The sequence below is a fragment of the Chamaea fasciata genome, unplaced genomic scaffold (genome assembly GCF_029207755.1).
Source record: "Chamaea fasciata isolate MVZ Bird 193981 ecotype frontalis unplaced genomic scaffold, bChaFas1.0.hap1 SCAF_2, whole genome shotgun sequence".
Lineage (NCBI taxonomy): Eukaryota > Metazoa > Chordata > Aves > Passeriformes > Sylviidae > Chamaea > Chamaea fasciata.
The window spans coordinates 86,257,716-86,270,763 of record NW_027094087.1 but is presented as its reverse complement, the minus strand read 5'-3'; positions in this window follow the sequence as shown (position 1 = coordinate 86,270,763).

Here is a 13,048-nt window from a genome sequence, read left to right as displayed (position 1 = left end):
CTCTGTGCTTGGGCTAACTGAATGGAAAAATGATGTTCTATGTCTTCATCTGATGCAGAGCAAACTGATCCAAAAACGTTTACAGGTCTGGTAATAACCAACCTTTAACATGGCCTGAGCTGGTACAGAAGTCATCATGTCCCCAGAATGAAGCTAATGCACTTCTATGAACAGTGGGCTTCTGCAAGAAATCTGTGAAAGCATAAATTCCTGCAGTGCCCCTGGTCTGGGTACAGCCATCTTTAATTCAAATTTATCCCCATGTTGAACTTCATGCATTGTGCAAGCTCCCTGTGAATTCATAAATCTTTGAGAATTGTGACTGAGGTAAATTATAGAAGTTGAAATTAAAGTGTAGAGCATATATTTTAAACAAATATTAAAGCTACTGAAGTCTGCCCTTTGAAAGCTTTCTTCTTCAGTTTCCAAGTCACTTTTATTTGAATGTTGAAAGGATTTTCATTTTGTGTTATATTTTACAATGAGTAGAGTTGTGCTTGGAAAGTAACTTTAAAATGAAGAGTAAATTAGCACAAAAATGCAAAAGAAACGGGGAAAAAGCTTAGGTGAGAATTAACTATCCTTTCAAATGAAAAATTAAAATCCCAGTGCTGCTGAAGGAAATTTAGAACCATGTAAGAATTTCCACAATTAATACGCAGGCTTAATTGGTTTAAGTTTCCCTTTCATTTTATACAGCATGAGGTCCACAGAGGCCATAATTTCAGGAAACTCTGGTTTTGTCAGTGAAGCTAACTTAAAATGTTCCCTCTGCTCCCTTTCCTGGTGCCCTGTACCTGGTTTCACACCTCTACTTGTGCAACTGCTGTTGCCAAACAAGGATTTGCAGGGCTAAGCCTACATCAGCTAAAAAATAACACTCCCCAGAAAGAGTGAATCAGTTCTGATGCCTGGCAGTGGCACCACCAAGAAGGCCATGACAGCAAAGAGGCACAAGTGAAATGGTGAAATGGCATTGGCAACTTCCTAATTTACCTCCAACAGCAAAGCCAAAATCTCATGGGGCTGCTGCTGACATGTCAGTGGAAATACCAAAGAAAGGTCCAAGGGAAGGGACAAAGCCTCTAGGCTGGTATCACCTTAGAGGGTATAATTTGGAAAAAAAAAGACACCCACTGGTCATAATCGATGACTGAATGGAAAGGGCTACTGATTGACCCAAGATAATCCTCCATGTGTTGTTTCTTAAACAAAATGTTGTCGTCAAAATACAGTAAAACGTTGAATGTTATTGGGCATTGCTGGGGTTTGATAGAAAATAAAGTGTTTTATCTACAGTTTGGCTTTCAGAGGCAGTTTTTGTTTATTTCTAGATCTTGCTAATTTAACAAGATCTTGCTCTTCTGTATGATATATTTACCCTCTGTAATCTGTTTTTAAGTAAGCCAAATATCAGGGCTGCTGTGACACAGCAGTTTGGTAAAGTCCCTTGGTGTAACTGTTAGTGAAGAATTCCTAATCACCTTTTCTTCTGAATTGTGGACATTTTAGGGGTCTTCTGGTCATAACAGAAACACTGAACATAGAGGGTCTACAGAGAGCTGTTATCTCCAGATAAAATAGTGGGTTTCACCTGTCCATTTGAAGAAATGAGCACCTCCAGGTGAATCTTCAGGTTCCTCTCATCATAAAACAAACAATGAAGTGGCACAGAGGAATGGTATCTTAGCAGTGACCACGAAGTCATGGTTAGTTTGGAGGCTGAAGCCTGTGCTGAAGACATCTCAGGCTGGTGTGATGAATCCCTTGCAGCCAGGCAATGCTTTTTCATGCAATGCCAGTTTTTAAGATTTTCAATGCAGTCCTGCATGCTTTGGAAACTATTTACCCATTTGACTATCAAAGTGAAGTCAAGGGAACAGATATTTAACTGCTGTGAATTAGGGTAGATCTGCTTCTGAAACTGCATGGAAGCTCTGATGACCAACTTCTCCCATTGAAGACTGCTGTTTTTACTGCACACAGTCATCATCAGAAACAAGGATGTTGTTGGGCAGTGGTGAATAGGCAATTTGGCCTTGGCTCAATTAGCCGTGAAATGGAAAAAGCAGGAAAACTTATACAAAGAAAAGAAAAACAACTCATGATTTCCCAACAGTACTTTGAAAACTTTTTCTGCTGCTTTGATCATTGTTGTTCCCTCCTCTCACAAGGCCAGCCTGAAGCCGTTATTTGAACTAGGTGTAAATACATGGGGAGAAGTGATGAGCTGAAAGCATACACCACAGGAGGAAGTCCCAGTTGAGAAGACAGCTCAAGTACTAAAGGTGGTAAGATGGCATGCAAATGTGCACTTCTGAGTAAGGGCGTTCCCCCAGATCAGATCCTAAGTACTTGGCAAGAGGCTTTACAGAGTTCCCCAGGACCACTGCCAGATGTACTCAAACCCTGCCTGCAGCTCCCTGCCTGATCTAGTCCTTGATTTCCTCCAGGAGAGAAAAGCTGTCTTTACACTGATGATGGGATCTGAAAGTCAGCTCACGGAGGATGAATGTAAGTTCACCAAAATAGTTTTCTCTTGTGCATGAATTTGGACAAGATTGGGGGTAAAAACCTCTGGAGCTGGACTGTTCTTGACCTACATGGAATCAAACCACTATAAGAAGAGATGAAGATCATGCATCTCAACCAAGATGAACACCTGTGCAGCAGAGGAAAAAAAGGCTGTCTTGCTGTTCATTGGGCTCAGCTGGAAGACAAAAAATGTATTTTCATACAAAAAGGCAATACCAAATGAGGGAAGTGAATGAGTTTTAAATAAGGGCCACCAACCTTAGCACCATGTATTTCAAGCATTTTATTATACTTAGTCACTTTCCTCTCACCACAAAAATAACTTAGAACAGAAACATTTTATGATTTTTTGACGTTGAAATTTTACACTGTCAAGGTGTAAAATTATACTTAAATATCAACCTTTTCCCTGCATCCCACAGCATTTTCCAACATGTTTGCATACTACATTTTACAGGATAGCAGCTAATATCTACACTTAAATCTTATATAGTTGTCTGACATCTCTAACCACTCCAGAAAAAAAACCCACATTGTTGTCTTTATCAAAGTCCTGAGAAATTTGAGGTCATAAGTTCTTTTATACCAGGAATTAATTTGGGATTTAAGGTACCTAACTTGAGATGAACTATTTTCATTCACACTTTGCATGTTGTTTTTCGCAGCAGTTGACTTTATTTACTCTTTCTCAATCCTTTCTTTTTCTACAATGTTAATATCCCAAAATGATGCAGCTATCTAAAAAAAATGTGGCTTCCCTTGAAAAATCCTGGGGCTAAGCATCTTGCCCAGAGATCACTTGCCTGATGAAATCCGGAGCTACACTGCCTTTTCCCAGAGCCCTTGGTGCAACATTAGGGTCAAGCTCCTAGACTGACTGTCTGAGGCACCCAGGACCACACTGCACCCCAGCACCTGTAGCACCACCAGTGTGTTAAGCTACAGCCTGGCTTCCTGTAGCACATGGGGGCATCATGCTGCACAGCCAAACCACCTCTGCCTGGTCTGATCAGTGTTCTATTCAGATGCTCTCCAGATGTGTGCCAGACAGTGCAAAAAGGGAAAACAGTTTTATGCTGTGTCACCTCATCATATTTCAAAAGGAAAAACAAGACAGGTTGTGTCTTCTTGCCATGCCCTTCAAGCCTTTGACCCGGCCTAGGGCCTGTCACTGCCAGGGACACAAATTACCTCCTTGCTGCTTGTCATTGCAGACCAAGGATAGTTTATGACTAAGAAAGTTCAATCAACAGTGTGATGAGGTGAAGATCTGCCCTGGCAAGATCCTGTTGATGGATGTATGCGAAGAAATCTGCAAAAATTGCAGAGAATGATCTAAGACATATCCTTACCAAGCCATCTTGTCTACAGCCCTCTTCTTCCCATCCCAGAAGCAGTAACATGGACTGATGAAGTAAGCAGTTCTCTAGACTCCCCTGGTCTCTAAAGAGCCCATCCACACAAGGAATCTGTATGGTTGGGTTTACATTGACTTTGGTCCAATGTACTAGATGAAGTCCCATTACTCAAAGTGCCCTTGACCTCTAGCCCTAAAATACTCAGTCTTGGAATAAAACAAATAGGATTCCATCCAGTCCCTAGACCACTTGTATTAACTTTTAATCTGCAGTGCTCTGGGGTTTGTCTGTCCTTCCTTTTCAGTTGTCTGTTTGTTTAGTCCTCTTTGTAGGCAAAGAGACATTCATCAAATTTGACTGCATTTTATGGTATGTAAAAATTTACTCTAGCCAATTACAGACTTCTGCACGAGTAACAGAGGTGGGAATCATCCTAAATGTTGTAAGGTGTCTACAGTATAGAAGTCCAAACTTGACCTTTTCACTCCTCACTCTCCTCATAGTAGTAAGCAAAGAAAGAAGGGTAGCTCTTGGCCATGATTCATCTCATGTGAAATAGGTCACATGAGTCACTTTCTAGAAATGCCCATATCTCTGTGTTGACTCCAAAGGGAGTCTAGATACACTACCCAGACATAAACGGTTACACTGCAAATGTCTGGAGTCAGATGGGATGAATCTCTTTGTCTGGTCTTAATACCTTATTGAGAGACCTTTTTTTCTCATCTACTCCCCATATCAGCTGTACATTTGACTGCTGCTCAGGTGTCTCTGAGTATTTGCTGCAGAGGAGCTAATTTCTTCCTTCAGCCAGGAGGGGCAAACAGCACTTCATCAAGATGGTTACGGATAAGAGTAGTGGGATTGACTGCGAGACGTGAGAATCAGCAAATAGGATCACAGAACAGTTAAGGCTGGGAGGCAGGCGCCTCTGAGAGTTGTCTAGTCTCACACCTTGGTCAGAGCAGTCAGCTAGTGCAGGTTGCTTAGGAATGGGTACAGTCAGATTTTGACTATTTCCAAGGATTGAGACTCCACAGCCTGTCTGGGTGGTCACCCTTTGAGTAAAGAAGTGGAGGAGGGGCAGGGGGCAGTTAATGTTGAAATGGTATTTCTTGTATTTCCATTTCTGCCAATTGCCTCTTGTCCTTTAACTGGACATCACTTAGAGTCTGACTTCATTTTCTCTAGTCACCCCATTGAGTATTCATACACAAGGGTCAGATCCTCCTGAGGCTTCTCTTTTCCAGGCTGAGCAATCCCAGCTCTCTCAACATCTTGTCCCTTCATCATCTTCATGCCCCTTCACTGACTTGTTGCAGCAAGTTCTTGTCTGTGTTGTACTGGGGAGCTGAGAACTGGACCCAGAACCCCTGTTGTGTCTGTCTATCAGTGCTGAGCTGAGAGGAATAATGACCTCCCTCGACCTACTGGTGACCCTCCTCCTAACGCAGCCCAGGCCTGCTGGCATCATCTTGAGGTATTGCAATAGACAGGGGCAGAGGGCAGCTGCCAACGTGACTGTAATTTGCTGCCCAGGAATGCCAGCAGCGTGTCTTCCAGTTAAAGGGCAGCAGCCTTTAGGCAAGCCAAGCACAGGATGCTAGGGATGATGCTTCACAGGGAAACTGTCTGGGAGGGCAGGTAGAGGTTTGTGGGGAGAACCACTATTCTGGTACTAGCCTTCCTTTGTTAGTGAAAGAAGAGCTATATAATAGCATGGAATCATTTAGAATGGAAAAATCCTGCACTGTGGGTTATGGGTTGGTGGTAGGGAAGTGGCAGCCACTCTCCATACAAAAGGAGATTTGCCCTGTTGCTGGCAGGTGGGGCTAAAAAAAAAAAGAGCAGTTAAGTGTGAAGTGAGGAGAAAAGAGTGACCAGACATGAGCAGATATATCTGGGATCTCCAAGGGAGCAAAGCCTCTGACATTTATGCAGTTGGAATTGCATGTGGTCTTTCTTGCTCCAGAGCCACATTTCCTAAAGTCTTCACCGTGATTGAAGGTGGACGGAGTATCCTTTCAAAGATTCATTTAAGGATCCTGTTGGAGCTACTTGTATTGGAAGGAGTCACCACTACCCTTGCCTGGACTGTGAAGAACACAAATTTACCATGCTGATCTGAAGGATGTTCTCCACTCTGACTCTGGAGTTGTATTGTATTGTGCACAGTTCTAGCAAACCTTCAGCCTCTCTTAAAGGTCTGCAAGACAGATAAAAATGGAACTCTTATTCTTGTGGAGATCCTCAGGGGAAATACTGCAGCGTGTAAAGGATCAACAGCCATGACAGAACATTATTTCTGTTCTCTGTAACATACTCCTTTGCCTTAGAAGTGGGTCATGGTGCATTATAGGGCCAAGCTTCCATTCTCTAAAGCACAGGTCTACCCAAATGAATATGGCATACAAGTATTTTTTATATATATATTTTGGTACAACACTCAAGCAAAACTTGTGAGAAGAGATGGGTTTGTTATATTATGACCTCCAGCAGGTCATCTAAGCTCTCCTTGGGCCTTTGTTTCTCATCTCTTCCAGAAAGGCACCGTGATAAAGAACACATGGCTGGTGGGTGGCACTGGCAGATGAACTGGGGCTGCTGCTCTACAGTGATCAAGCATCTTCCCGAGCAGGTGGGCCCATTTCTCTTCCCTCGTGGCCCAGCTGGTCTTGGGCCAAAGCACTAATAGGAAACAGCTCTGTCTTTCCATGCAGTTGTAATGGTGATATGGCTGTGGGGAGGACCCAGAGAGCACCAAAGCTAGCACCAAGATGGGGCCTGGGCAGGGAAGAGCTGGGTGGTGGTAGATCTCTGGCAGCAGCCTGCACACTCTTGCAGGAGTGACCCAGCAAAACACCTGCAAAATAGCCTAATTGCAGGCTATTTACTAGTGATGTCCTGTTAGCTGTGAGGGGACATTTGTAAAAGCTTTAGCCACCTGAATGGGTCACTGAAGAATGTTGGCAGGGATGTTTTTTTTCTGGTTTTCCTAGTCCACTGAAAAATGACGCATGTATTAGTGGAGATAACGAGAAGTGCTCACTGAAATAAAAATTGCCAGCATTCAGCAGGGTGGCACCCCTGCTCAGTGCATGCTGTAAAATTCCAGCAGGCAAGGAAGGCTACTTGGATCTTGTTCAGGAACTGGCAGGAAACAACCCCCACTAAGCTGTGATTCAACACCAAGAAAAAAAAAAGAAATCTCTTCCTCTGTAACAGGGAGCATGGATGAACACGGTTAGGTTAATAAAGCTATGCTGCCCTGTCACATCTGGAAACCCAGGCTGGGGAGGAAAAAAAATCCAATTAGCTCCAACTGGCCTTACTGTAGTGGCCCTAAATCAGTCCCTAGATAGCTGTTGCACCACATAACTGCATCTCGCAGTGATTGACTACATGCTCTTCAACATTTAGCACAGATGGCAGCCACCAGCCAGCAGAGAGGGGTGCCCATTAGCAGAGAGGCAGAACTCAGCTAAAAGTGCCTCCCCCAGCCTCAGAAAGATGGTAATGGCATGCAGCAGAGCTGCTCCCTAGCAGATGCCCCTCCCATGCAAAAGAGGTTGCAGGTCTAAACTAAAAAGAAAAAAAAAAAAACAAAACAAAAAAAAACCCCAGACCCTACAAAAAGTTTTCCCCCTTTTTTTCTACCTCACTGTAAACCACCCAGGCAAAGAGAGAGTTTATAACCTTCCCTTATTCCAGGTGCTAAAGCTTGCTATGTGGAAAAAAAAAAAAAAAAAAAAGAAAACCACCGTGAGAGCCTGGCTGGACTCTCTCAGTTAGCAGGTGTTGGAAGCCTGCAGGGATCTGCAGGTTAATTAATACTGACTTACCAGGGTTGGGGAGCTTATTAGCCTCCACCCTAAAAACGAGGAAGACAGGAGGAGCCCTCTGGGGGGAAGGCAGGCAATGTTTGTGGGGAGGCAGGCAGGCTGAGGCAGAGCCAACGCTGGGGAAGAGGCTTTAGGCGGGGCTTGTGAATTAGGTTTTTATCCCTTTTCTCTGAATAAAAGCAAAGTTGAGAATAAGTGTATTTTTACACTTTAAAGCAAGCCTCCAATTTGTCGATGGTTAGCAGGAGCTCTGGTAGCCGCTGTGCAGAAGCCGAGTGAATGTTCCCCACTCCGTACCCCAGAAGAGCCGGGCAAGCGCTTTGGTGTTGCTCACCTTTGCTGTCTCTGGCCCTAAATGAGGAATTTTTAAGGCCTATAAGAGAGTGGAGGGATATGTTTGACTTGCTGTCAGGGTCTGTGAGACCACATGCTTGACTTGCCAGCATTGCTGTGCTCGCCTGCCTGCATATCATAGGATATACATTGCTTTCCAAGCAAGTCAGAAATGTCAGGGAAGGGATCGCTGGCCAAAGCCCTGTTTACTGTGGAGCAGAGAGGGAGGATTGGGAGCAACACAGGAGGGGGATGGGCCAACTGTTTAGCATAGCTACAGCTCCCAGCATCTCTGCAGTTGTTTATAGTTCAAACAACAGGCTGATGGCACCCACTTGCACCTTCTTGCTCAACCGTGTCTCTATCTCCTCTTTCGCCCTCCTCCTCCTTGCCTTTGAAGTGTTGACACCCTGACAAACTCAGCCCTGGCCTCCCCAGGGAGCGGGGCGAGGTTTTCCAGGCAGCGCTGGGCCGTGCATCCCACCTTCCCTGCTCCTCCCGGCTCTTGCCCAGAGCATCCTCTCACATGGCCCCAAGCATCTGGGGCAGCTCCGGGTGGGAGGCAGGTGGGAGATGTCCCACCACCGTCACAGGGGTGTCTGCCAAACCGCAGGTCTGATGCCCGGACAGGCATCAGAGAGGAAGAGGGACACGCAGCACCCTGGAATGAGAGTGAACAGGAATGGGTAGAAAACACAATGGTTTGGTATGGAGGGAAGTGAGAAATGGGGAGTAATCAGTTACTTTAGGGGACCTCTGAGAAAGAGGTTAGAAGAGTGACAGGCATAAAATTGATGCCTTTGGAACACCATTGTCATCTGCTGGGTGTGTGAAAGCCCTTCTCTCCTCCAGTACGTTGGATTCAGACCTCTCATCCATGGTGAGTTCTCAAAGCTAACTAACCTGTGTCAAAATGATGATGATGGTAACAGTTGCCTTTGAAAAAGTTTAAAAGAGAAGAACAGTACACATTTTTGTGGGAGGGCGGTGGTGTGGCTGATATTCCAGGGAGTACTACTAGGCTCCAGGCTATCACCAGTCCCAATTCTCAAGAGAAAATTCTGTGTTTCGTTTCACGTGAGAAATAAGAATGAGCTCGTTCCCATTTCAGAGGGTTTGCTGGGATGCCCCTTTCCCTCCTCCAGCATCTGCAACCAAGATCTAAAAATCACAGAAGCGATGAGGGTGGTGCTCACCGCCCAAGGATAATTCCCAAATTCCTGCCCCCCACACACGCACATCCCACTGAAAGCTGTTGCCTGCAGAGGTTCAATCTCGGGCCACCTAGTGGCTCTTCATAGAAATCGGTATTACAGGCAGCTCCAGGATATGAAGTCCCCCCAAAAAGGCAGGAGATTGAGAAGTAAATTCAGCAGTAGTTTCGAGGTCCGACCGCGCTTTGCCGCAATTGCACCGAAAGCCCTTTGTGCTGCTGGCTGTGCCACCCTTTGCGGCGCGGACCGAACGCTGAGCATCGCGGCAGGAGGTAGCAGAGGGGTGCAAAGCCATGCAGCCTCCTCTCCTAAGACCTGCCTTGCCTTGGTTTCCTTGGCTCCGGGCTGAAAGCACTCGCGTTCGCAAATGCCTTGGATGAGCAGAAAGCCCTCTCTCCTGCATAGAGGATGTACGGGGGAATGTGTAAGGGCCTTCATGGGGCTCTGAGCAAAGGACTGGGGCCGGGGGAAAGGTTTATTGTCCAGGGATAGGGAAAGGGGAGTATGTCTGGTGCTGTATCCCTGCAGGCACTGCTGGGGGGGAAGTGGAAATCAGTAAAAAAGAAGTCCAGGCAGCCCCAGGGTATTTCCTAGAGCATAAAGTGCCGTGGAATGGACATCTGAGTCTGGAAGTAGCCGGCTTGCATTAGTAAGTTCTGAAACATGTGAAGCAAAATTAAATTCATCATTCTGACTGCTATTCTTTGCCTCATGTCAAAGAAGAGCTTGACTAGGTTTTTTGTTGTTGTTGTTTTTCTTTTCTTCTGCTTTCTTGAGAGGGAAACCCAAATCTGCAAAAAACATAATTCATTCCTCCTAAAATCAGCAGGCCTCTCCTCCAAAGGCAGGTCTTTAAATTTCTTTTGTCTTTAATGTTCTATAGCTAGGAAGCTTTAAACACTGCAAATACTTGTTTTGCATGAGAAGATGCTAAGAATCTCACAAAGTCATTGCCTGACAGAGCTAGGAGTTAATAAGAACAACAAATGTCAAAGGTTTACAGTCAAATCATGGATATTTACAGTATTAATACAGGTAACTGTCTTTTGAATTAGTTTCAGTCTTCTCAAAGCCAAAGTTTTCTTTTTCATTTTCTCTCTTTTGTTTGTATGTTTCATTGTTGTTGTCTCTGCAGAACATAACCCAAAATATCAAAAAGCCAACCGAGAGTCTGGTTTAAAGAGCAAAATACTCAATATATAGAGGCAAGGGTATGGCAAAAAATGTGATGATTGGACATACCAATCATTTCTATGGCAACAGAGGAGGATATAACAATACTGTAGAACTGAGCAGAGGAGACTGGGCAAAAAAGGGATCATTATTTTACACTACCAATATTTTCATTTATTTGGAGAGGTAGAATCACAGAACACAGAAAACCATATGTGAAATATCCCAAATTATTATTTATAATTCAACATTAACAGTTTACAGAAGCAAAAAATATGTTGTATACAATGAGTGTGTCCCTGTTTTTCCAGGAAATGTTTGTAAATCCATATGGCTGTAAACAAAGGATGTGTTTTGTGAGAGTGTATGTAATACTCTTGGAGTGTGTGATTGCATCTAGATACAGTGACTGAATTTTAAATATCCACAAAGCTTTTGCTTTTCTGTAACTTTCAGATGAAAACCATCTTTTTTAACACGAAGAGTGATCGTTTTAATATTTTTCTCATAAATGTATTTATTTCTTCTCCTTTTAGTCACCATGGGTGGGATTTAGCTTGCCTAAATTATAGTGCCTGAATGTGAGATACCATTGGAGCTTAAGCTCCAGTGGTAGATAAGGAACACCAAGCCCATACAGTTGGTGGAGCCTAGCAAGCTACTTTCTTCCTGAGGTTAATCCCAGCATTTGGTCAGGCAAATTGCTCTCCAGACCCCACTAACTGTATGGTCTAGTTTCTTCCTGCCTATACCAAGAGCTTAGACATCTTGCTCTCACGCAGACACTTGGGTTTTAGACACCTGAGGTGCAGTCCAGCTGCCTGCACGTTGATGTCTGACACCTTTTCAGACCCCTCTGGGTTGTGAAATCCCTGTGGGGCTAGTGCCAGACCTGTGGGAGACTACTGGAGTGTCAGCTCACAACTAAGCAGATAACCAACACCAAATGGCATTAGAGCTGAGGTGGTTGGATGACGCCCTTCAGAGGGTAGCAGCAGGAGAGGAGTCGGGTATGAAATCAATGTGGGGAGTCCAGGGAGCGAGTCTGCATCAGGAGGGGATGGGGCAGAGGGCACAGGTACAACTACAACACAGCTGGGCACCAGGACCTGAGCTCACATGCAGCCCCTGCCACAGGGGATACAACGTACATGTCTGGGGGTCCTGTGGGAGGCTACTCAGGGCAATTACTCCAACACCCTAAAATCAGGGTGAGATGAATCTGCACTTTTGATGTTCATAATGAAGATACCTGCATTTGAGCCTGTCACCCACACTTCCTTTTCAGTAGCTGGAAAGAAACAGGAAGTTGTATAATCTGTTCTGAAGATCTGCTATCGAAAGAGAGAAATTACTCCCTGAAAATACCTATAACTCTCCTCTGACCACAGAGGGAATCTCAGTGTAGATGGGTTTGGTGTAAAATGGGTCAGAAGTGCCCTACTAGATGTACCTCTAAGATCCAGAATGAGCACAGATACGAGTGCTTATGTCATAGATATAAAATGTACACGGATGTAGCCCCACAATGTGGAGCCTTCCTCTCCATTCACAGGCATTATCTCTATCATGATATTGGAGGTAATATCAACATGAGTTGTTTAGATTAAACACTGATGATGTCACAAAAATGTTTGTTGTCTGAGCCCTTAAAGGTTATTCTGTTTTCCTGTCTGGAGGATAGAGAAAGTACATACTACCCCTCACTGCTGTTCCCCATGGGTCTATCCTTGCTGTTAATTCACTTTAGCTGTCTTTGCATGGCAAGAACATGTTGAAACATTGTTATCTTTAATTTTAGAGCAGGGTCAGGTGTGGAGCAAATACCAATTCACACACAAAACAGGGATGTGTATTGGGGGTGATAAGCAGTAGACTGACAGCTTTGTTCTTCAGCACTTCCTCTGCAGGAGAGCACAGACCTCCTCCCATTGCCCAGACAGCTTCCACACCTGACCTTGTAAGAAGACAGTACAGCCCCATATTCCTTTTCTCAAGTAGGCAGTAATTAGTCTTGCACACAGTGGTAACTTTCACGATTCTGACATCTCCCTAACACAAGTGTAAACAAACACATGAGATCCCAGAAGGTTGTCTCTTCTCTAGGAGAAAGCCAGACACAACTGTTTTGAATTAAGGTACAAAACAGCCCCCCACACAAGGTCAGAGATGGTGCTGGAAGTCTCCTGCACACCTACGTATAAACACATACTATAATACAGTGTAGATCATAGAATAATTCAGCTTGGAAAGGACCTGTCTGGGCCACCCCTTCACTGGAATGTGGCTCTCTCAGAACATGTTGCTCAGGGCCTTGGATAGCTGTGTTATCAACATCTCCAAGGATAGAGGTTCCTGAATAAGAATCAAACTCCCCCTGCGAGGTTTGGTTTTCTTTTTATCTGATTGGGATTGCCTTTGTTGCAACCTCTGCCAGCTGCCTCTTGATTTGACCTTGACCTTCACTGTAGCTTCTTATAGTAACCTTAGAGCCAAACCCCTGAAACAAATGAGCAGAGTGCATGGTGGGTGGAAAGCTGGCTGAATTGCTGAGCTTAAAGATCTGTGGTCAGAGGTACAAAGTTCCACTGGC